The sequence below is a fragment of the Phocoena sinus genome, chromosome 10 (genome assembly GCF_008692025.1).
Source record: "Phocoena sinus isolate mPhoSin1 chromosome 10, mPhoSin1.pri, whole genome shotgun sequence".
Classification (NCBI taxonomy): domain Eukaryota; kingdom Metazoa; phylum Chordata; class Mammalia; order Artiodactyla; family Phocoenidae; genus Phocoena; species Phocoena sinus.
This window is the reverse complement of record NC_045772.1, coordinates 99,392,346-99,414,881: the sequence shown is the minus strand read 5'-3', so window position 1 is coordinate 99,414,881 and position 22,536 is coordinate 99,392,346. Positions and strand designations below refer to the sequence as shown.

The 22,536-nt window shown below is 51.8% G+C and overlaps 1 protein-coding gene across 6 annotated transcripts in view; it reads right to left on the bottom strand.

Moving 5' to 3' along the window:
- The window catches only part of TSPAN11 (tetraspanin 11), a 65,745-nt gene that overhangs the window by 40,812 nt on the left and 2,397 nt on the right, over positions 1–22,536 (bottom strand). For 2 of the 6 annotated variants that reach the window (XM_032647071.1, XM_032647072.1), the window contains one exon: positions 22,306–22,438. The exons of 3 other annotated variants lie outside the window; for them this stretch is intronic. The gene's annotated coding sequence lies outside the window, so the exon portion shown is untranslated. Of the gene's footprint in view, positions 1–22,305; positions 22,442–22,536 lie in introns of all 6 variants that reach the window. One more of the 6 variants, XM_032647070.1, reaches the window with a different exon arrangement.

The following is a 22,536-nucleotide window of genomic DNA, read 5'->3' as shown; positions in this document are numbered from 1 at the left end:
AAAAGGCACGGAAGCAGAAGCAGTGCATGCAACTTAAGTTATCAGTTTTGGGTGTATGTTTCCTGTGCGTTTGAGAAGGTGAATCCTGTCACCGTAGGGAGCAGAGTTCTATGGGCGTCAATGAGGTTAAATTTGGTAACTGCACTTTTCACAGCTACATCCTCGCTGATTTCATGTCTGCTTGTTCTACTGTCTATTGAAAAAAGTATATCAGACTTCCACTAGGACCATGAATTTGTATATCCATCCTTGAACTGTTCATTTTTTTCTTTTAAAAAAATTTTTATTGAAATACAGTTGATTTACAATGTTGTGTTAGTTTCAGGTGTACAGCAAAGTGATTCCGTTATATATATATTCTTTTTCAGATTCTTTTCCATTACAGGCTATTACAAGATATGGAGTATAGTTCTCTGTGCTATACTGTTGGTTAACTCTTCATTTTTGCTGCATATATCTTGCAGCTATTTTATGTAGTACATATAGATTTGGAGTTGTGATATCATCCTGGTGGATCCATCTCTTTATCATTAGTAAATGTCATTCTCTGTCTCTAATAATCAGAAATATCCTTAAAGTGAGGAGAGGCAAGTCTCTCTTCACCCTTTCCTTCTTCTAGTCGGTTGGAATGCTGATGTAATGGCTGGAGCTCCAGCAGCCATTTTGAGGCATGAGCTGGAAAGCATGATTTGAAAAGTGTAGAGCAATAAGTTCAAAGAGCCTGGATCTCAGGTGATTTTGGAGCTGCCGCACCATCCATGGGCTGCTCACCTCCAGAATTAGTTTATATGAGAGAACAAAAAAACTTGTAGCTTCTTTAAGGTACATGGTTGAATATTCTATTACCCATAGCTAACTTCACCCTGATGTGGTAGATGGAGTGGTGGGTACAAAGGTCTGCAAGAGCACGCGAGCAGGGGCACTGAGGATGGGGCAGTAAGACGGGTGGTGATGTTGGGCAGTGGCCACAAGCTCTTTTAACTTTACACTCCATCACTAAAATGTTTTGAGTACATCCCATAAATATGTACATTTATTTATAAATTTTATTCATGTACTATTATAGATCTATATGGTAAACATCATCAAATTAATCAAAAAGCTTAATTTTGCTTTTTTTTTTAAGATGAAAATAATTAGGAAGAGGAATTCTAAGTAGATAGTCTGTCTCCACTTTGGGGCCAACTGATGCAGGTTTTAAAATGGAGGGGTGAGAAGTGTACAGGTAGGTAGGGGTCAGTTCGTGAGCAGCTAAGCCCCAGAAGTTGGACTCATGTCCTAAAGTGATGAGAACCACAGGAAAGCACGCAGCGAGGCAGTCCCTTGATGAGACCTGCATTTCAGAAAGAGTTCCCTGGCAGGGGCAGAACAGGGCTGGGGCCAACTGGGTGCTTGGGGACCAGTTAAGCAGTTGGTACAGTTGGTGCTGATGTCCAAGAAGGGGACAGGGGGGTCTGAACCAGGCCCGGGGCAGCGGGATGGAGAGCAGGGGACAGACATGTACAGGCAGGCCATGTGTACAGCTAGGAGGAGAAGCAGGAAAGACCTCATCAGCCTTGGGGAGACGGATCCGCGTGGGAGCGGGCCGGAGGAGAACAGGCGAGGGCGGGGTCGGCCACAGCACCACGTGCTGCTGAGAGAGCCAATCACAGACGTGGCAGGGCTCACCTTTCCCAGAGCAGCATCAGCGGAGGGTGACTGGGGTCAGGAATTCAGGAGTGGGGGCGGGGGGGGGGGGGACTGGAGACCCAAGGTAGATATTTTCAAATGAGAAGGCGAGGGAAGCAGCTAGAAGGCCTAGTTGAGGTTGAGAAGTGTCTTTGCATTGTAAAGAAGGGAGACATGCATGTTCATTTCACTGGGAAAGATTCCCAGCCACCACTAAACCCTCCTGCCTAGTGACTGGGGATGGGTGGACCGGCTGAAGGTGGGGGGAGCAGAGGAGCCCGTTTCTCCCAAGTGGTTCCAGATGGGGCCTGGCAGACAGCCGTCCTCATGTATTCTCCTCCCCGGCCCTTCTTTCACTCCAGTTTTCCTCAGCCCTTCCCTGTGATTATGAGCAGGGGCGGGGGGAGGGGGGGTGGGGGTAGGAGGGAGGGAATGGCCACGGCAGCCCCTGGAGAGGGGAAAGGGAACCCACACTGCCTGACTGGCCTTATCGCTCCCCACCTCCATCTCCCCCAGCAAGGGACTGGAGGAACCAGGGCTTCGGATCACCCTCCAGGACCACTTTCCCTGAGCTCTGAGGAGTGTCATGAGCCCCATTTCAGCCAAGGATGTCTCTTCTTTGGCCTTGTAACTGGCCTGCTGCCCCCGCCCCCGCCCGCCCCTTCCTGGGCCCGCCCCTGAATCTGGAACCTTGCCCACTGACCACAGCAGTTTGTCTAGGTCCTTATTAGTACCTTTCTGTGCTGCGAACAGGCTGATTGACTTTGGACCCTTCCTGGCTCTGTCCCTTCACTGTCTCCCAGGCTCAGGCAAGCAGCGCCCCTCCCCCTGGGTGTCTGTTTTCCCATCTGTGGGGCGGGGCAGCCGTTCTCAGGAGCATCAGAATCTGGAGGGCTGGTCGACAGGGACAGCTCAGCCCAGGGTGTCCGATTCATCAGGACTGGGGTGGGACCCTGGAGAACAGACTCCCGGGCAGGACGACCAGCTATTTGATTTGCCCAGGACTGAGGGATTGCTCGGAACGCTGGACTTTCAGGGCTGAACCTGGACCACCCGGAGTGAAGTAGGGGGGTGGTCACCCGACTCCCAGATGCTGCCACTGGTCTGGGGACCACACTCCGAGTCAGTGTTCTCCAAGTCCATGGTCTGCACCCTGTAATTACCCTGTAATTACCCTTTACATCTGAACAGACGTAACTGAGCGGATGGGGCGGAGCCCCAGGGTGGGTGCACCCTCTCACACAAAGTCCACATTGAGGACGACGATCTCCCGGACAGCCTGGTGATGCAGCCTCAGGGCACCGGGTCTCCAGGCCAAAGCTCTGACTGCAGAACAAAGCTGGGATTCAGGGAGAGCCAGCAGGCCTGGGGGCCTGTGCTGTAGGACATCTCAGAAAGCCTGCCTCAAATGCCTTGATGGTGAAGGACGGATCTGGAGACCGCGTCAGGCCGGATATGTAAAATTATGGGCCCTGAGACCTGGGGGGCATCGTCTCTTCTACGGCTTCTTGCCACCCCGCTCTCCCCCAGAGAGGATGAGTCTCTAAGTGCAGAGAAGATGAGGGACACGTAGGCAGAACCCCGTCGGCTGGCCGGATGTGCCAGAGTCCTGGTGGGCAGGGCAGGGCTCAGCCAGAGGGAGAGACCAGAGCAGAGTGGACCACGCTGGGCGCTGGGGGAGGGCAGCAGAGGGCAGGCGGGTGCCTGGGACCTGACCGTATAGATACGAGGCTCTGTCGGCCCCCGGGCCAGCTGCATCCTTTGCTCATTCAACAGACACGCATCGAGTCCCCACCGTGTGCCAGGAGCTGTACTTAGAACCCCTGGAGTTCGCCCTTAAGGAGCTGACAGCAGCCATGGCGCTGGGGCGCAGGCACACATATAACCTCCAGACCCTGCCAGTGGCCCAGAGGAAGTGGCACGTGGATCCTGCCAGATTGCGATGGGGGCGGAGTGGGGGGCATTAAACCTGGTCCTTGAGGACAGGCAGGGTTTCTGCATGGGGAGGCTGCTCAGCCAGAGGGGGACAGCATGAGCAGAGGCTGGACACTGCGCCTGCAGAAAAGCCTAGAAAGTCTGGTCAGGGGCCAGGGGTCAGCCCTGTTGGCCACACTTGGTGTGACTTTTCCCTCCCCGCTCCCCACACGCTCTCTACTCCTGGGCTCTCACCAACCTCTTATTCTCTGCCTGCTCCGGTTAGCACAAGCTCAGGCTGCCGGTGCCCTGCCTCTTCATTCCCTGAGGGCGGACTGCCCCATACTCAGGGGTGGAGGGGGGAGCTTGGTGTTTCTAAAATAAAAACAAAGCCAGTATATTTGCTGTGGAAAAACTAGCTCCACCCTCCCCCTCAGTTAAATAAATGTCACTTTCCTCCTCTGGGTTCTTGGTCAACAAGAAGCCAGGCCTGTGTGATGGTCAAAGAGGTGGACAGGAAAAAACAGTCGAAGTGGTTTAAGCTGTAACTGAATTTAGGCTTCAAGTGAACCCTGGTTGCAATCCCCGCATGTGTGCCCCTTCTTTACCCTCCTGCCCCTCTGTTTAATTTCCACGTGCCTGAGACCCTATTCCTGGTGGGTGGAGAGTCCCTCTGCAGGGGTCAGAGAAGTGAGGCTTCCTCGGGCCTCTGAATGGGACAGCTGAAGGGGAAGCATCTCTGGCTCGGCCCTGAGGAAGCCGGGCTCTGGGGGTGGGGTAGGGGTGACACACTGGGGCCAAAGTCACACTGCAGATTAGTGGCAGGACAGGGAGCTGGCCTTCTGTCTCCATGGCCACCAGTAGGATTTTGAGGGGCTTCCCTGGTGGCGCAGTGGTTGAGAGTCCGCCTGCCGATGCAGGGAATGCGGGTTCGTGCCCCGGTCCGGGAAGATCCCACATGCCGCAGAGCGGCTGGGCCCGTGAGCCGTGGCCGCTGAGCCTGCGCGTCTGGAGCCTGTGCTCCGCAACGGGAGAGGCCACAACAGTGAGAGGCCCGCGTACCGCAAAAAAAATAAAAAATAAAAAAACCCCTCAGCACCAAGAACTCTTAGTCTATCCCCAGAGACTCATGTTTTCCTAAGTACGGGACTATTTTTTGCTTCATTTGCAGGTGCCAACGTGCGTTCAGTGAATTAGTCAGGGCTGTGTTCAGAACCTGAGGCAGGTGGTTTCGCTGCCTTCTGACTCTCTACATTTATACATACACAGAGTCTTTGGACGTTCTGCCTGTAGGCGAGTATCACCCTCTGCTGTTTTTCCTGGGTCCTTTTATAAAAATCTCAGTGTGACCCATGAAATGAGGGCTTCCCCAGTGCTTATGAAAAGAATGAGTGAACAAACAAAAACAGTTCTAGTCAGTGGGTCAGAAGATCCTGGTGTGAATACCAGCTGTCACCTACAGCAGCGTGACCCTGGGCAAGTCACAGGATCTCTGGGCCTCAGCTTCCTCCTCTGTGAAATGGAGCTGATGCTGGTCCAACTTTGCCTCCCTTGCAGGTTGGTTGTGAGGATCAAATGGGCTGAAGAATTTGCAAGAACCGTGTGTACTGGTTTTTACAGCCTCAGTGCCGTGCCAGGGTCAAGGCATTATTACAACCAACCCCCAAGAGGTCCTTGAATGAAGAACAAGGTGTGGGTAACTCTGTAGAATACATCAGCCAGAGGCCATGTATCCGATCGTTGGGGATACAGTCTCAAAGCCTCTGTATCTAAGCCCACTTGCCTACTCGTGGACTCCACTTAGATGGCCATGACAGGAGACCTTGTCCCCAGGTGACCAGGAAAAATTCAACTGCAGAAGATCAAGACCTTACTTTAAAAAAGTAGATTGGTTCAGACAGGAGAGTCATTTTAAAAGAAGGGCGGATACAAATATTAATAATATTTAACTAAGGCTAATCTTGAGATTAGCCTCAAAATCATGAGAACCTATCAACTAACCAGTTGTGGAAGAAGGCAAGGTAAGAATGATAAAGAATTATGCTCTGTATAGAATTACAGGGAAATCAATTTGAGATTATACATCAGAAGGCAACTGAGAGCTGCAGGGGACCTTTACCAAGGGTTATCCTAGAGACAGTGCAGTTGACACCATGTAGGTGTCTATTTACCATGTTTAAGTATAAAACTGTAAAACATGTATTTGGACATTATTTTTCCTAGTCTTCTCTTTCTTTTTATCATTCATCAATACCTCCCTTTCTAAGTTCTGTTTCACCCAAATGTGTCCCTAAAATGCAATTTTTGTACAACCTTCTGCTACATGGGTTGGTCTAAGTTTCATTTGAAAGTCTTCTAAACTCTCCTACATTGGTCATCTGAAATTTTCCAGTTTGTACTGGCATTTCACTTGAAAGTATGGCAAAAATCATTTTTTCTATACTTTTTTCTTAAAAGGTAGAAATAGATGAATGTTATCACTCATTTGTTGTATTTTAGTGTGAATTTGTTAAATCGGATGATTTCCTATTTTTCTAAATTTTTAATATTGAAGTTTAATAAATATATAGTAAAGCACAGAGGTCTTACGCGTATAGCTTGATGATCTTTGTCAAAGTGAATATGTGCATTTAAGGCTATGTATTTCCCCCTGAGTACTGCTTTGGCTGCTTTCTGCACATTTTAATTTGTCATATTTTCACTATTCAAAGTATTTTCTAATCCTCACTGCAGTTTCTTTTTTGATCCAAGATTATATGTATGTTGCTTGATTTTTCAAACATTTGGAGAATGTTTTAGTTGTGTTTTTCTTGTTGATTTCTGGCTTATTCTACTGTGGCTGGAGAATATGCTCTGTATAACTTCAGCCCTTTGAAATTTGTTGAGAATTGCTTTATGGCCCAGAAAATCGTTTCTTTCAGTGAATGTTCCATGTGTGTTGAAAAGAGTGTATACTCTCCAGTTTTGTTAATTATGTCGTTAAAACATATATTCCTACTGGAAAAAAAAGAAGGGGGAAAAAGGAAAGGGTTTTGCTGAACATTAAGCACCTCATCTCAGTTCTCAACACGGCAAGATGCTGTGAAAGAAACATCCTCTGTGGGGTGGGAGAAGGGGCTCCAGGGGAGGGCTGCTGCCTAGGGGGCCTGTGGGTGGGGCTCCATGGGCTAGCATGGCTAGCCCTCTGCCATCAAAGCAGGGCTAATGAGGTCATTAAGCCCAGAGAGTGAAGGATGTCGCCCCTACCCATTCCCTCCCTTCTCATAACCCCTCTGCCCCTATGCAGGATTTAAGGAGGACTGGGCTTGGCATCCAGAGACCTGGGTTCTTGTCCCATTTCTGTTTCCTAAGTTGCTCTGTGACTTTGGGCCTCAGTTTTTCTCATCTATAAAACTGTAATGACTCTATCTCCCTTACTGAGATGGGTAAAGTTGCAACTCCATTGCAGGATTTACTGCTGTCACGTAATTTCTGCATCACCTGAGGCTCCATGTGTATGATCGTGTGCCTACAAATAACAAGGGCCAATACTTATTGATCATGTACCACATGTCAGCTATGGTCCTAAGCCCTTTGGAAGGGTCCCCTCCTTTAATTCTCCTCGTAACCCCATGAGCAGACATGAGCATCACCCTACGTGACAGATGAGGAAAGGGAGACAAAGGTTATAGAGCCTGCCTGGGCCAGGCTGTCAGTAAGGAGGGGGTGGGATTCAGAGTCATGCAGACTGGTTTCAAAGTGGACTCTTCTCAGGGGGCCCATATGCTCCACTTTGCCCACCCAATGCCAGTTTCTCTGGACAGCCCCGGTTCACACCTATTGTCTTGGCATGATTATTTGCAGGGGCCTTTTCACTTAAAAAAATATCCCGGGGCTTCCCTGGTGGCGCAGTGGTTGAGAGTCCGCCTGCCGATGCAGGGGACACGGGTTCGTGCCCCGGTCTGGGAGGATCCCACATGCCGTGGAGCGGCTGGGCCCGTGAGCCATGGCCGCTGAGCCTGCGCGTCCTGAGCCTGTGCTCCGCAACGGGAGAGGCCACAGCAGTGAGAGGCCCGCGTACCGCAAAAAAAAAAAAAAAAAATCCCGGTTTGGATGTTCATTCAGTCCTGGCTCTTCACCGCTATCTTAAATTGGGTGTCAACAGTATTCAATATTTCTCGAGCCCCTGACCCTTTCTGCCCCGATCCCCTCCACACACTATAGGTTTCTCCAACCCACATGCTCCGACACTCAGGGTCACCAACCCTACTGAGAAGCAGAAGGTGTTTCCCTTAACCACAGCATCTGCTAAGACCTGAGCTCAGCCTGTATCCTAAGCACGCCCCTCGGCACCTGACCTGAGGGTGTCATGGGATAGGGAAGGAATGAATGAATGGATGAACATATGCACCAAAGAGCCATGTAAAAGCCCCTGCACGCTCTAAGAGTTATAGAAATATTTCTCACAAGTTCCCCAGGACACCTGGGTCAGAGGTGATGAAAAGGAGAGAAGCAAAACTTACACCATCCTTTCTACGGCCCGATGCATGCGAGTGTGGAGGACGTTTCGCGTGGATGGTTCATCACAGGCTCAGCACCTCCCAACAGGCCTCCTGGGACATCCTGCCCAAGCCACCCACGGACCTTCTCTGTCCTCTCCACGCCACCCTCTTCTTCCCCTCATCTTTCAAGGCCAGCCCCGGGTGAGAAACACAGACCTATGTCCATGGTACATCAAAGTAGAAAAACCCTTCTGAAAATAATACAAATGAGGCACAAATGGGACCAGGACAGTTCCACTGGGGGGAAACACCTGGACATACAGGTGCTCCCTAGAGAAGCCCGACCTCAGAAGAAACCACAGGCTTTGAAAATGAACGAGCATCAGCCCCTTCTCCGACCCCCATGCGCCCTGTGCTGGCTCCAGCCCTTAGGGATGGCTCTCCAGCTGAGGCTGGGAAAGCCCACAGCCCCTAAGGGCCGCCCCAGTGGGATCTCAGGGCCGAAAAATACACTGGCTCCCTCCCCCTCCTCCTACAGAAGGCTCAGCGTGGCGGTGGCATGTGTACACGCTGGGTCTGAAAGTAGCTCATTAAATAAACAAACCCCAGACCTGAGGGAGGCAGGTCATTCTGCTCTGCACCAGAAACGTATGCTTTCCCACTCATGGAGACAAGACGTTTGAGAGCACAGAGGAGCCATCTCCGGCCCTGGCGCCTCGCCCAGATTCTGGCCGGCAGTCCCCAAAGCCCAGCCCCCTGTAACTTCGGCCAGTGAATAGCGGTGGGCCCCTCACTGGGGCCAGGTCTTTAACTGTCTCAACGGCTCAGCGAAGCCGGTGCTATCACCTCTATTTTATAAACAAGGAGGCTGAGGCTCCCCTGGCACACCGCAAAGTCAGGTCGTGGTGTCAGGGGTCAAGGTCAGGGCCTCTTAGGTCTGAGCTTTCCGTAGGCTTAGAGGGGAGGAGAGAAGTCGCCTCCGTCCAGAGTTGACTTTCCTGTCCAAGTTTGGTCCTCGGAGCATGGACACACCTCCCGAGAAGCCTTGCACAGCAAGGATGGAGGTTCAGAGGTGGCCCATTCAGGGCGAGCTCAGGATCTGTAAGGCAAGGAACAGTAGCAGCAGGAAGTCCCCAGAGCCCAGGCTGCTGGGACGCAGCAGAGGGTGGGACGTGGGGGTGAGACATAGACAGAGCTTCACCCAACTTCCAGGGGAGCTGCACACATCAGAGTCCCCATGAGCGGCTGCCCTGGGACCGAGCAGGTGTGCACGGCTGCTCACTTAACAAGCTGCTTACCTGCCTTCTCTCTCTCCCTTCCAGTAAACCAGGCTCCTTACCACCCATCCTTCCCCGCCAAGCCTGGGTGCCCTCCTTCTCAAGGGACCAGCTGGGTGAAACCCTGACTTTTACTGGAAGTTGCCAAGCAGGGACTGGGAAGCACAATATAGAGTGGGTGGGCAGGTGGGGTGGGTGTCTCAGGGTTGGGCTGCCCAAGCCCCGTGAGGGTGGGCAGTGAGGGTGGGAAGACATTTGGGGGCTGGTACACCTGACAACTCCCCACCCCATGGATCCTTTTAAACATACACACTAAACTGTGACCTGTAGTCACACTTTTCTAGTTTTTCTAGAGAAGGAGGGGTGCATGGAAACTTACTTTAGTTTGATTCACCAGGTAGTCAAGACGGCTCGTGTCTGACCAAAAGCTGTCCTCCCCTCCTTCCATTATAATGGAGTTGGAGCTGGTTTCGTGATCACTGAACCAGTGGCTACATTTCCCAACCGTCTAAGTGGCTGTATCTGGCTGTGTGGTAGTTTTTGACGAAGGAACGTGAGTAGAGATGCTACGTCCAAGCCTGAGCCTTAAAATATTGCCCCTGCACATCTCCACCATCTTCCCCCCTCCCAAGAGCTGGGCCACAGATGTGCCTGAAACCCAGTTTCAACCACACAGACACGGACAGCCCCTCAGAGCAATGGTTCTTGAACTGTAGAGTCTATTAGAATCCCCTGGAAGGCTTTTACAAACGCAGGTTTCTGGGCCCACCCCCGGGGCCCCACCCCGCTCATTTGCTTTTCCAGCAAGCTTCCAGGGGAGCTGATTCTGCCAGTCTGGGGACCATACACTGCACTTGGGGATGGTTGAGAGAGAAGATCCCTGCAGGACCTCGTGGAGCAGTACAGCCTGCCTACCCTGGACCGTTCCAAGAGAGAAAAAGACATCTCGTTCTTTAAGCCACTGTCCTGTCAGGTGTCTGATACACCCATTCAGCCTTGCCTCTAACTGAATTGTATCCTAGGGGTCACGCTCTTCTCTGTATGACATCCCATTGAAAAAGAAGAAAAAAATTCTGTTCCAAGTCCACCTCTAGGGGCCGCAAATTCTTCCTTGATGGGACACACACAGAGCCAGGATGCAATCTCAGGTGTACGATTCCCAAACTAGACCAAATCGCTATGCATACTCTCTCCCAGGTCTCCCATGTTCCCCTGAATCAAATTATCGCCAGATCCCCTTCTCTTCACCACAAAGGTCTGAAGCCTCACGTCCTCACCCAGTCCTTCTGCAGCCACCACGGCCCGCACAGGTGGACCAGGCTAGGGGGGCAGCGGAGGCTGAGGATGAGACGTGAGACCCTAAACCCACCAAGGAAAATCACCGCCGCTCTGAACTAAGACCGCAGGGTTTTAATTCTGATACACTGGGTCTCAAAAGTACCTTTAAAAAGAACAACGCACTGCTGTCAGATGTACTTACCGCTCCCACTAAAACCAGCTTAATTATAGCGAAGAACACAGTCTATAATTTTTCCCACACTCAGAGATGGATCTATATTATAATTTCCCTGATCTTTTTGAATGAACGGATTAAGCTTTCCACCGAGAAAGAGCTGCTCTTTTCATCACCCACGTGGAGACACACGCGTGAGGCCCTGTGCAGGGGCGGGGGGCTGCTTGGCCACGACCCTCAGGGAAGGCTGGTGCTCAGCACGAGGGGGATTGGGTTGGGGAAAGCATGTGTCCTGGACCCCAGGCGAGGGACAGACGCCGAGGGCTGTCCTCCCTTCCCGTGATTCGCAGACAGTGATGCTAGGAATGTCTGCAAATGGACACGGTGTGGTGTTTACAGAGGCATCGGCAGACGGGGGAGGGCAGGGCCCAGGGGATCTAATTCAGGGGGTCCCTTGCTATGCACCAGCACTTTGGGCAGGTCACTGCCCCTCTGTGTGCCTCAGTGTCTTTACCTACACAATGAGGACGCTGGTGTTCTAACAGGACATTCTTTTAAGTAAATTTTCTGGTAGAACCTCAACATATAAAACAGATAAACTGCAGCTTCTCTGGCAGAAGGGGTGTGTTAAGCCCCTTCCCCATTCAAGCTCACTTGATCACTGTCTCCCCTCCCCACTCCCCCAAAGCCCGAACCACAAAGAAACCTGCTCTAGTGCTGAGACCATGCAGGCGTGAGCTTCTTTATTCTTTAATTCCATAGCCACCCTGCACTGTCCATGGTCAGATGAGCCAGGGGAGAGCTGGCGGGGGAGGTCTAAATCCCAGGAATCTGTATCATAGACCCAGAAGATATTTTTAGAACTGAAAGTGACCTCCGAGATCATCTGAGAAGTCTTTCACTTGACAGATGGTTCGGCTTGTGATGGTCCCCGTTGGCCTCAACCCCACCCTACTTTTTCTCTTTCTTTTTTTATTGTGGCAAAATACACATAACATAAACTTTACCACTGTCACCATCTTAGATCACTTGCACAGATATATAATAAGGCCAGTGGGTGAGCAGCTCTCAGCAGGACAAAGAGGCCAGTGCTTTTAGCGTCCCTAGTTTCAGACTGGAGGGCACGCCAGCCAGTCTGAAATACAAATCCACCCCCTCATCCACTCCCTGTGCTGCTCCCCCGTCTCCCAGACAGCGTGGCAGGTCGTCCTGCCCAGGCTCCTAGTGCCGGGCCCCCCAGGAGCACGTCCTACTTTGGGTCCTGCCGGGCCGGTTCACTATGTGGGCTGCTCTCCAGTTTTGGCCGTGGCATCAGGCTTCGCTGATTCGTGCCCAGCTCCCAGCTGATGGTGAGAGCATCTCCGCCAGGAGGCTTCTGCTCTGCTCTGCTCTGTGCCCTCGGCTTGGGCCTGGGGGCCCCGGGTCAGGAGGACTGGCCCTTTCTCTCCCCCCGAGGCGGCTCCCAGTGCGTCTGACTCACACTGTCCAGGCCCTGGACTCAGCCAGGGAGCCTGAGCCTGGGCTGGGTCTTTGGAAGCTGCACCGGGACCTTGGGGGCTGAGGCCATGTGACCAGGGCTGGGCAACAAGGCTGCCAACCACACACAGGCCCAGAGGAGGCGGTGGCCAGAGATGCCAGCCAGGCGGTTCTGCTCCAGCCCCCCGGCACAGGGTTAGGCTGGAAGCATCGGAAGCAGGTCTTCCCATCACTCCGCCATCCACCCATCGGTGGTCCAGCCGACACCCGGGTGCTAGTGCCTTGTAGAAATCATAGAAGGTTGGAAGGGCTGGGTGAACATGACCCTGAGAGTGGAGGGAACCCACCCACACCCACAGCCCTCCAGTGAGCCTGGCAGAAGCGGGGGACAGCCTGGGCCTGTCGGCCTCCCAAGCTTGGATTCGGGGCTCACGATGGAGCTGGAGGAACTGGGGGTGATGCTGTTCTTAGAGACCAGAGTGCACTTCCTCTGTTGTGGGTACTGAGCAGGGAAGGGGGTAAGACACGCTCCTCGTAGTCTAGGGCAGGGGTCCTCAACCCCCCCGGGGCCGTGGCCTGTTAGGAACCGGGCCGCACAGCGGGAGGTGAGCGGCGGGCGGGCGGGCGAGCGAAGCGTCACCTGCCGCTCCCCACCGCTCGCATCACCGGCTGAACCGTCCACCTGCTGCTCCCCACCGCTCGCATCACCGCCTGAACCATCCACCAGCCCCCCGACCCCCACCCGACCATGGAAAAACTGCCTTCCATGAAACCAGTCCCTGGTGCCAAAAAGGTTGGGGATCACCGGTCCAGATGCTGCAGGAAACAATCGGGGCCCATTAACAATGGTCCCAGCCCTCAGACTCAACAAGGACTTGTCACCAGGCTTGAGTCGGGGACCCAAGTCCCCGGACACGGATGCCCTGACGACAGTGCTACCCCCGCCCCCAGCATGGTTCTCTGATGTTTGGTTTGGGCTTTCACATACACGGAGGGAAAATTAACGTCACCCGTACCAGCTGTGGGACCTTGGGTAGGTCACCCAAGTACCTGAGCCAGTCTCCCCCTCCGCCCTCCAGGGGTAAGAGGGTGCGGACCTCCGAGAGAGTGACCGTGAAGGCCAGGAAGTGTGGGTGAAGCGCAGCTTGCCCCTCCCCCCATCACACCAGCAGCAGCAGTGCCTCCATCGAGGGGATGATCGATGGCGTTTCTGAAGGCTTTGTGGCTCTAAGGGACTAGCCAGGCTGCAGGGGGGATGCTCTGGCGGGCAGGAGGGGCCCTGTAGAAGCCTATATCACGGTGCACGTGACTTTGGCTTACGGACATTCACAACCTGCTCCTGGGAGTCAGAAAGGCACAGACACTCCTTTCCAGGCATCGGGAAAAAAAAAAAAAAAAAAAAAAAAAAAGCCCAAACGACACAATAACTCATCTCTGTTCCCAGAGATGATCGGTACAATTTCTCATTTGCTTTCAAAACAGTGCCTGTCTTGTCTCTGGAGCAGGACACTGTAGCTGAGAAGTAAACCTGAAAGACCATTCCTTCCAAGGAGCTATAACGTGGAGGCCCCTGAAACTGTATGGAAAAATGTTACTATTTACGTGCTGGGGTCCTATAGGTTTTAGCACATCCCCAAAGGGGTTTATGACTTTGCTCCACAAAAAGGTTAAGGTTCCTTCTTTGGGTAGGTACAGATAAGACCTGAACTATGAACTACGGGAAGGGCTGTGTCTTAGACACAGGCTCAGAGACCCCGCTGGCCCCAAGGATGCAGCAGAGGCCAAGCTGGGGAGGAAGCCAGGTGTCCCAGGGTATCCAGACCCCGCTTCAACTTGCTTTCTGCCAGACACACGGATGGTGTATCTATGTGCGTGTGTGTGCAAGGCTGCGGGAGAGGGCGTCCATGCATCCAATTCTAAACTCCAATTTTCACTTTGGGTCTTGGATGTAAATCTGTTAGGTCTTAAGTCCAGGAGATGGTGTAATTTATCAAAGAGAGTTTGGAAGCTGCTAAGCTCCATGATAAATAAGCCATGTTTCTTCATCCCAGGTCTGTGAAAACATATTTTCTATGGACTTAGAAACCTCCCCCCACCTTGGAAAGTATTAGAATCTTCCCCCTGCAGGAGAGCCAAGCATACAGAAACTTGTCTTTTTAGAGATACTTGACCTTTCTGGGCAAGGAAATAATGTACTCACATGGCAACTAACCAGCAACCCCCGCACTGTTACCCTAATTCTTTCAAAAAAAGAACTGTAGTTCCATGAGTTCCAGAGGGAGGATGTAATAGAAACGGACTTGGCATCAGAACATCCTAGCTATTGCCCACATCGGCTCCCTAATCGGGTACCAATTACATCATCACCAGCAGCATCACTACCCATTGTTCCCAAGGTTTGGAAAGCTGCCTGCATGTCCCAGGTCTGGAAGGTGGAGAAGAGACTTCTTAGACACCAGTTCACCCTCACGTGTTGGCCAGGGAGGCCCAGAGGGTGGAGGCCATTTCTCCACTCTCACCAGGTAAGAGCTGGGACTCAAATGCGTATCTCTGGTCCTCAGTCCTAGTTTGAGGGTTGTGGGGAGCTGCAGACTCACAGCGCTGCCCCACGGTCATGATCTCTGAGCTCTTGCTGCCTCTGGTCATAACCAAGGCCACCAACACCAGGACAGCAGGAGCTAAGGAGCGTATAGTGCCCTGGAGATGCGAAAACTCTAAAAGGGTGCCTTGTTACTACTGATAGCGATGATAGTATGTAATATGTAAAATCTGTCTATCAATTTAGCTGCTAATTTTCCAAATGAGGAAGGAGGAATTTAAGAACCCAGCCAGCTCTGTGGGTAGCAACTGCATTTTTGACAGCCCAGATGGAATCTTTATCCTGGTCCTTGAATTCTTTCTAAGATGGCACATCGGCAACCCAGCCTTTGGGTGGACTCACACCCTTCCAAGGACACCCAGGACACTGGGCAAGGCTTGGGAGAACTGGGAATAACTGCTTTACATGTTCACAGGCCCACCAGCTTAGATTTACTGAAATGCCACATCATGCCTGATTGTGGGCAAGCTTCCCCTCCACTTCCACCGACCTTGGGGCCAGACATCCCCGGGTTTGTTAGCTGCGGGATTTGGGGAAAGTCTTTAACCTCTCTGTGCCTCAACATTCACAACTATAAAATGGGGATAAGAGCCCTGCGATGATGGTAGGAGATAATGTAGGTTAAAACCTCACACAGCGCCTGGCACATAGCAGGACATCAGCAGGTTCTAATCCCTGTGACATTTTTATAAATGCCCCATGGGCTACATTGTTGGAGGGCCAGCAGTTGGGGCGAAGTATCCTGGGGGGATCTGCCTTCCCTTGAGGGAGTGGTTGGGAGAACAGAATTCACCCTCAGTTATGAGGTGATGGTCAGCACTACAGCCTTCCGACTTCCCAGGCGTGTATAATGTTTATTTAAATGATTTCAAGATAGCTCAGAAGTGTGCTTAAATCCCTGCATTTACCAAATGGGCACCTTCTGTAAGTTAATGTACTAAAAGACAATCATATATGTAGTAATGGAAAATAGAGCCCAAAGCTAAAATCGCTATTTATGGTATTTGTTAAGGATAACATGATTGCTGTAGGTGGTAGTGTTATTCTAGTCCCAAGCTCTGCTTCCTGCAACCATTTCACCTCCCAGGGCCTTGGTTGTGTATAAAATAACAACTACAGTTATGTCCAGCCTTGAAATAACCTTCGAGGCCTTGCTATCCCCTCCTGCTGGCTTCCTCCTGTCTTGCCTTCTCCACCTAACCATCTCTGACGTTCGCCTGCAAACAGGAAGGTTTAGGTTTGAAAGGCCAAGCCGAAGAGCAGTGGTCTCAAACTTGAGGTGCATCAGACTCCCCTGGGGGGCTGGTTAAAACACAGTTTGCTCCCCGCCTCCCCCCAGGGGTTCCTGACTGGGCAGGTCAGGTGAGGTCCAGAATTTTGCATTTCCAACCAGCTGGGGGATGTTGACACCGCAGACAACGCAGGTCAGGTCGAAGACCTCGCTTTGAGAATTACTGCCTTAGGGCAGTGATTTTCAACCTTAGCTGCACTAGGACACCCTCCCCACCCCTCCCGCCAAGGAATGTAAAAATACCCCATTCCCAGGCTTCACCCCAGGTGAACTCGGTGGGGATCTCAGAGGGGAGCAGCCCAGAGACCCTGGTTCAGAGGCTAAGCTTCCCTCCAGCCGCGGTGCCCACATCCAGAGCCCTGGGTGCGCTGAGCTGTCCATGATCACAGCCTGGGGCTGATGGCTATGGCCCAGCAAACCGTTTTTTGCACGGGACCAGTTCAAATGTTTCAGGCTTTGCGGGCCTCTGGCCTCTGCTGTATGTTCTTCTTTGTTTGTTGTTTGTTTCAGCCCTTTAAAAAGATAAAAATCAGGGCTTCCCTGGTGGCGCAGTGGTTGGGAGTCCGCCTGCCGATGCAGGGGACGCGGGTTCGTGCCCCGGTCCGGGAAGATCCCACATGCCGCGGAGCGGCTGGGCCCGTGAGCCATGGCCGCTGAGCCTGCGCGTCCGGAGTCTGTGCTCCGCAACGGGAGAGGCCACAACAGTGAGAGGCCCGCGTACGGAAAAAAAAAAAAAAAAAAAGGTAAAAATCATCCTCAGCTTGCAGGTCATCCAAAAACAGTTTGCAGAGCCCTGGAGAACAGCCCGTTATGCAATTATTAAATCTAATGATGGAAACAGGAACTCACAGTCAGCATTAATCATACAGTAAATTAAAACCAAGGTAGAAGGCAGACCGATTCAAAGGAACTAAAGGTACGATGCAAACATGGTTTCTCCCGCTAATCTTTTACTTGTTATCATCACTGTTTCTTTCTAGCCCAGTTTTCCTTTCTGCATTAAAAAGGGAGGGAGGGTGGTAGAGGCAGGACAGGAATAAAGATGCAGACGTAGAGAATGGACTTGAGGACATGGGGAGGGGGAAGGGTAAGCTGGGACGAAGTGAGAGAGTGGCATGGACTTATATACACTACAAATGTAAAATAGATAGCTAGTGGGAAGCAGCCGCATAGCACAGGGAGATCAGCTCGGTGCTTTGTGACCGCCTAGAGGGGTGGGATAGGGAGGGTGGGAGGGAGGGAGACGCAAGAGGGAGGGGATATGGGGATATATGTATACGTACAGCTGATTCACTTTGTGATAAAGCAGCAACTAACACACCATTGTAAAGCAAAGATACTCCAAAAAAGATGTTAAAAAAAGGGGTGCGGGTGGGCTTCCTTCCACCCTCCTCCAGTTCACGGTACCAGTACCTGCTTCCTAGAACTTGCTTGGAACTTTCGGTTTCCAGCAACTTAAAAGCCCTCAGCGACGTGCTCAGAGCTGTCAGAAAGTGCAAACTGCTTTCTGAGTATTTCATTCTCTCCCAGGGCTCCTAGTTCTAACTTCCTGTCTCACCCTCTCTGCCCACAGACAGAGGAGTTTCTTTCTTCTGGAATAAAATTCCTGGCTTCCCTAAGCCTCTGTGTGTGCAAAACCCACTCCAAACTGTGGAGTCACGTGGCACCTGCACGTGGCCCCTTCTCCCCCTCCCCCTCCTCTCCAACCCTGAGAGCCCTGGGTCCCTGGTCACTAGGCCACTCCCTCCTCTGTCCCAACCTATCTGCTCGGTTTGGGCATAAAAATAATCGTACCGGAGCAGCTGGTGAGCGTCTCTAAACGGGCCTCAGAACTCCTAGAGGCTTTGTGCTTTCCAATCTGTTCCAGACCTCAGACGAAATGGACAACACCCACCTCTACTCCTTTCCTTTGTTCTTTTCTTCTGAACCTTTAAAAACCCCTAGAACCTGTTAGTGAATGACCTAAGCTGACTTTTAAAAAATGTAAATGATTTGAAGCAGGAGGGTGGAGGCCTGGAAAGGAAACGGTAGCCTCCAGCATTTTCCAAAGATATAAATCACAAACAGGGATCCGAGAGCACTTAACCAGCCCACTTGTTTAAAGGATTAGTTCTGCCCTAACTGGGCCACCGTCCACAACTGTGACCCACATGAGGGTCCTCGCTGGCTTCCTGGGCCAAAAACAAGTCTAGCCTCACAGGGCCCCGTGCCTGGTTTAATGCTCGGCTGTTTCATCTCAGAATTCTTTTTTTTTTTATTTTTGCAGTACGCGGGCCTCTCCCATTGCGGAGCACAGGCTCCGGACGCGCAGGCCCAGCGGCCATGGCTCACGGGCCCAGCTGCTCCGCGGCACGTGGGATCCTCCCGGACCGGGGCACGAACCCGCGTCCCCTGCATCGGCAGGCAGACTCCCAACCACTGTGCCACCAGGTAAGCCCCATCTCAGAATTCTTAATAATTTATCTTTGAACTTGTGTTTTGTAAGTGAAGTCTCATGGGACGGTGGGCATGAACGTGAGCTGGGGAGATACACACAGTACATGGACCCACTGTTCCTTGATGCCGCATTTGACCTGGTGTTCCTGATGCCCCAGGAGCACAGAATCTCAGGGCATCCTTGATGCGCGGGGTTCAGAAAGCCTCAGAGAGAGTGCAGGTAAGGAGTCACATCCACGACAGAGCAGCCCGGGAGGCCAGGCTCCCTGCTGGAACCAGAGCTTGAATCAAAGCCGACAGAAAGCTGTGCATTCTGAGAAACGCCAACAACCCAGGGCCATCCTGGGATAGCCTGTCTTTCCCGATTTCTGCTACCTCCTGCATTACTCACCCACTTACACTGAAAATGATGACACAGGAGGAAAAGAAGGACAGACTTTTCCTTTTCCCTTCTGTTCCTCCTTTACCACTAGGCCAAAGGTGGTGTGTGTTGATGGAACGTGTGTGTATCAAGAAGTGAAACAAAAACACCTGAGTTAGTTTCGTGCCCCGTGTCTACTGTCCTGGTAGGAACAAAATACACGTGCACATACGAGCTGTGAAATGGGAGTCGTGTCCTTTTGGTGATTCAACGTATGAGTGAAATGCGCATCTATTTACCTTTAAAACAGGCGTTGTGTAGGGCGCGGCCGGATAGCCATTACGCATGCACTAAGTATGCCGCTAGGGCGTATGCACCTAATATGCTAATCAGGTTTTGAAGCAGTGGCCTATCCAAAGCCCGGCTTGCGAAATGCGATAACCATACGGACGAATCAGGGACTTACACGAGTCCTTAAGCCCTTATATAAGCAGACAGGCTCGAGCGTACGGGGTCTTCCTTCCATCCGCCCGAAAGCAAGCTGTGCTCTAATAAAGTGTGATGCGAGAAGACTCTAGCGTGTGGTGATTCGTCATTCTGCTGGTCAGAAGCGGCTCGCCGCAGCGTTGCACATATAAAGGCGAATGTAAAATTCATGCAAGTCGTTCAAAATTTTAATTTTTCTTTACTTACAATGTCATTAAAAAGCAAGTAAAAAAACCACATCATGACAAGTCAATAAAGAGGCCACGGAAGAAAGGAAAAAGCTTTGTATTTTAGGACCTATAGGCACTTTTTCCTGCTTTTTGAGTTAAGGGCGCGGGCGTAGGGATTTCTCTCTCAGGCACAGACTTAGGCATGGCTGAGGAGTGTTTCTGAAATATCCGCCCAGTGGACATTTACTGAACCCCTACTGCTCGCCCAGCTTCCTGCTGGTTGCCAGGAAAAGAAAGTCAATTTCCATCCTCCAGTAGGGGTGAGGTATATCATTCTGAAACCCGGGTATGGGACATTGTTTTCCAAACGTCAGAACCCTCGTACGTGTCTAGTAAAGGGGCTTCTGAGAGGGAAATCTCTTTACGATATTTCATGAAACTTGGGCTTTTACCTGTCAAAAATGCTTCAGAGTTCAGCTACCACTCTACACGGTCAACCAGGATAGGTAATGCTTTTTTATTAAAATTTTGCAATCGGTTCCAGACCTCAGGCAAACTGACACAAACAGCTCACTCCTGTCCTTTGTCTTTTTTCTCTTCTGAGCCTTTTAAACACACTAGAATCTGTTAGTAAATAACAGAAGCTGATTCTGAAAAAATGGAAATGATACAAACCAGAAAGGTGGGCACTGGAGAGTGAATCCCTTTCAGTTTTGTGGCTCTGAATAATTTTTTCAGATGGAGAAACAAATTTTCATTTATGTTGAAATTTGGCTGATAAAAAACTTTCAAAACATGGGGTCCGTGTTTAAAAACAAGAGGAAGAATCCATAGGTCAGGACAAGGTGAGAACCACTTTGGGTTACCTCCCCCCGCCAACACACATTACCACTGGAGAGGGTCTGAGTACCCTACTTGCGATCTCAGCAGATCGGGGACCCAGCCGAGCAACTTCCCGTAACGTTTCCTCAACCTCTGTAACATCCTCAAGTCTTGAATTCTTGGTATTTGACAGCAAAGCTCCTTAAGCCTTTAAGAAGGGCCATGTGCATGGCCCCCAAGGAGGGGGGCAGTGAGCACGGATGGGAGAAGTTCTGGAATACAGCCAGCTCCTCTCACAGCCAGGTGGGGAGGGGAATGGTCCAGTTGGAAGGGCACCCAGAGGAGGTAAGGGACGGGGCTGGCCTGTGGGGGGAAGCCTCGGGGACCCGAAGCCAGGCTATGACCTAGAGACCGTCTCCTCCGCTTACAGAGCAGGAAAGATCACGGAAGGCGCTCAGGAGAAGGCAGAGTCCAGATTCCAGGCTGGACAGCTGACAGCCCCGGGCTCTCTGCCCCCTGGCACTTTCCCGACCCTTCTCTGAGCTCCAGCTGTGGCCTGGGTGAGACCCCCACCCCCCACCCCCGCTGCAGTCTGCACTCAGCTGTTCTCGCCTCTCCTCCGGGGAGTAAGTTTCATCTCCTTCACAACTGGATGCTCAGAGGTCAGGGCTGGGTCTTTATTATTCTCAGGCCTGTGGCACACAGGGAACGTGAGAATATTGACCCCCCCCCACCCCGAACCCCTCTTCCCCCTCCACCACCTCTATTGGCTCTGCCCTCTGCCTGTGCCGTCTTGGAAGGTTAAAGCTTCTGGACCCAGGAACACACAAGCGTCAGCCCAGCAGGGATGCGTACAAGAAGCAAGGTCAACCATCAGAGGAATTAGCAGAGGGCTGTGACCTGCACTCAGTCCCTCTGTCCACTTCTCCCCTGTCTCTCTCCTCAACCAGCCACCTAAAACAACCCCACAAACAACTCAACCTCCTTCCCCGTCCTTGGGTGAACTACTGACGCCCAGCCCTTGGGGTTTAGCAAAGGTGGGGATGAACTATATCCTGTGCCCCAAACCTGGGCACAGCGCCGGGCAGGGGAGTCACCCCGCCATTCACAAATGAACTGACAAGAAGCGACAAAGGAGGGATGTTTTCCGTGGCTGCTTCAATATAGGGCATGGCATGCCATCCACCTGGCTCTCCAGGCTCAGGAGTCACTCAGAGAGAAGGGCGTCCTCCATTACCAACTACTTGAGAAAAACCAGGCTGAGCAAACTACTGGGGAGAGACACGTGCATCTGGGCAGTCTGCCTGGGACACACCCAAGGGAGGATGATGGCAGACGGGAACCCCGCACAGGCAGCTCTCCAGTATCAGCGTGTCTCCTATCCACTCTGTGATGTCCACGGCTTCCTTCTGGTCCAGAACCCCGCATACCCCTTGATGCAGAATCCTCTTCACATTAATCTTGACCCAAAGCTCAGGAAATTAAACCAGTTGCACAAAAGCAACCATATCATGAATTCCATGGCCAAGCAGTGATGGTTGACGGGATGACAGCTCTGCGTGTCTGAACCACAGCCTCTGGTCATCCCCGAGGGCTGAGTGTGCGTTACTCCCCGACCCAGTACTGTTATTTCAACTTGGAGTTGAAAAGGCCCCATCATCTTCGGATGCAATGGTTTTCTAGTTTTATTTTAATGGGAGGGCCCTTTCTTCAAGGGAAGTCCTATATGGAAGCCAGCCTCTAACTCACATCAGTCCCGAGCTGGGGTGTGCAGAGCCCAGGGCCCTGCCTATGGGCCCACTCCCCCCTCACAAGCTCCCAGGAGCACAATGTGAAAGACGCGCATCCATCTCCCTTATTGAGTTACTCACTCAGTGACACAGCTTCTCCGGAGCACCTACTAGGTTCCAGGTGCGGTGAGCCAGCAGGTAACAGGAGGTCCCTCCTCGGCAAAGCTCTCAGTGTGGCTGGATGCAGCTGAGAGCGGTTCAGATGGTGCGGAGACTGCTAGGAAGGAGACAGATCAGGGCAATGTGACTGAGGCCGGGAGGTGGCCACTTTGGATAGAGGGTCACCTCCTCTCTGAGGGCGTGAAATGTGAG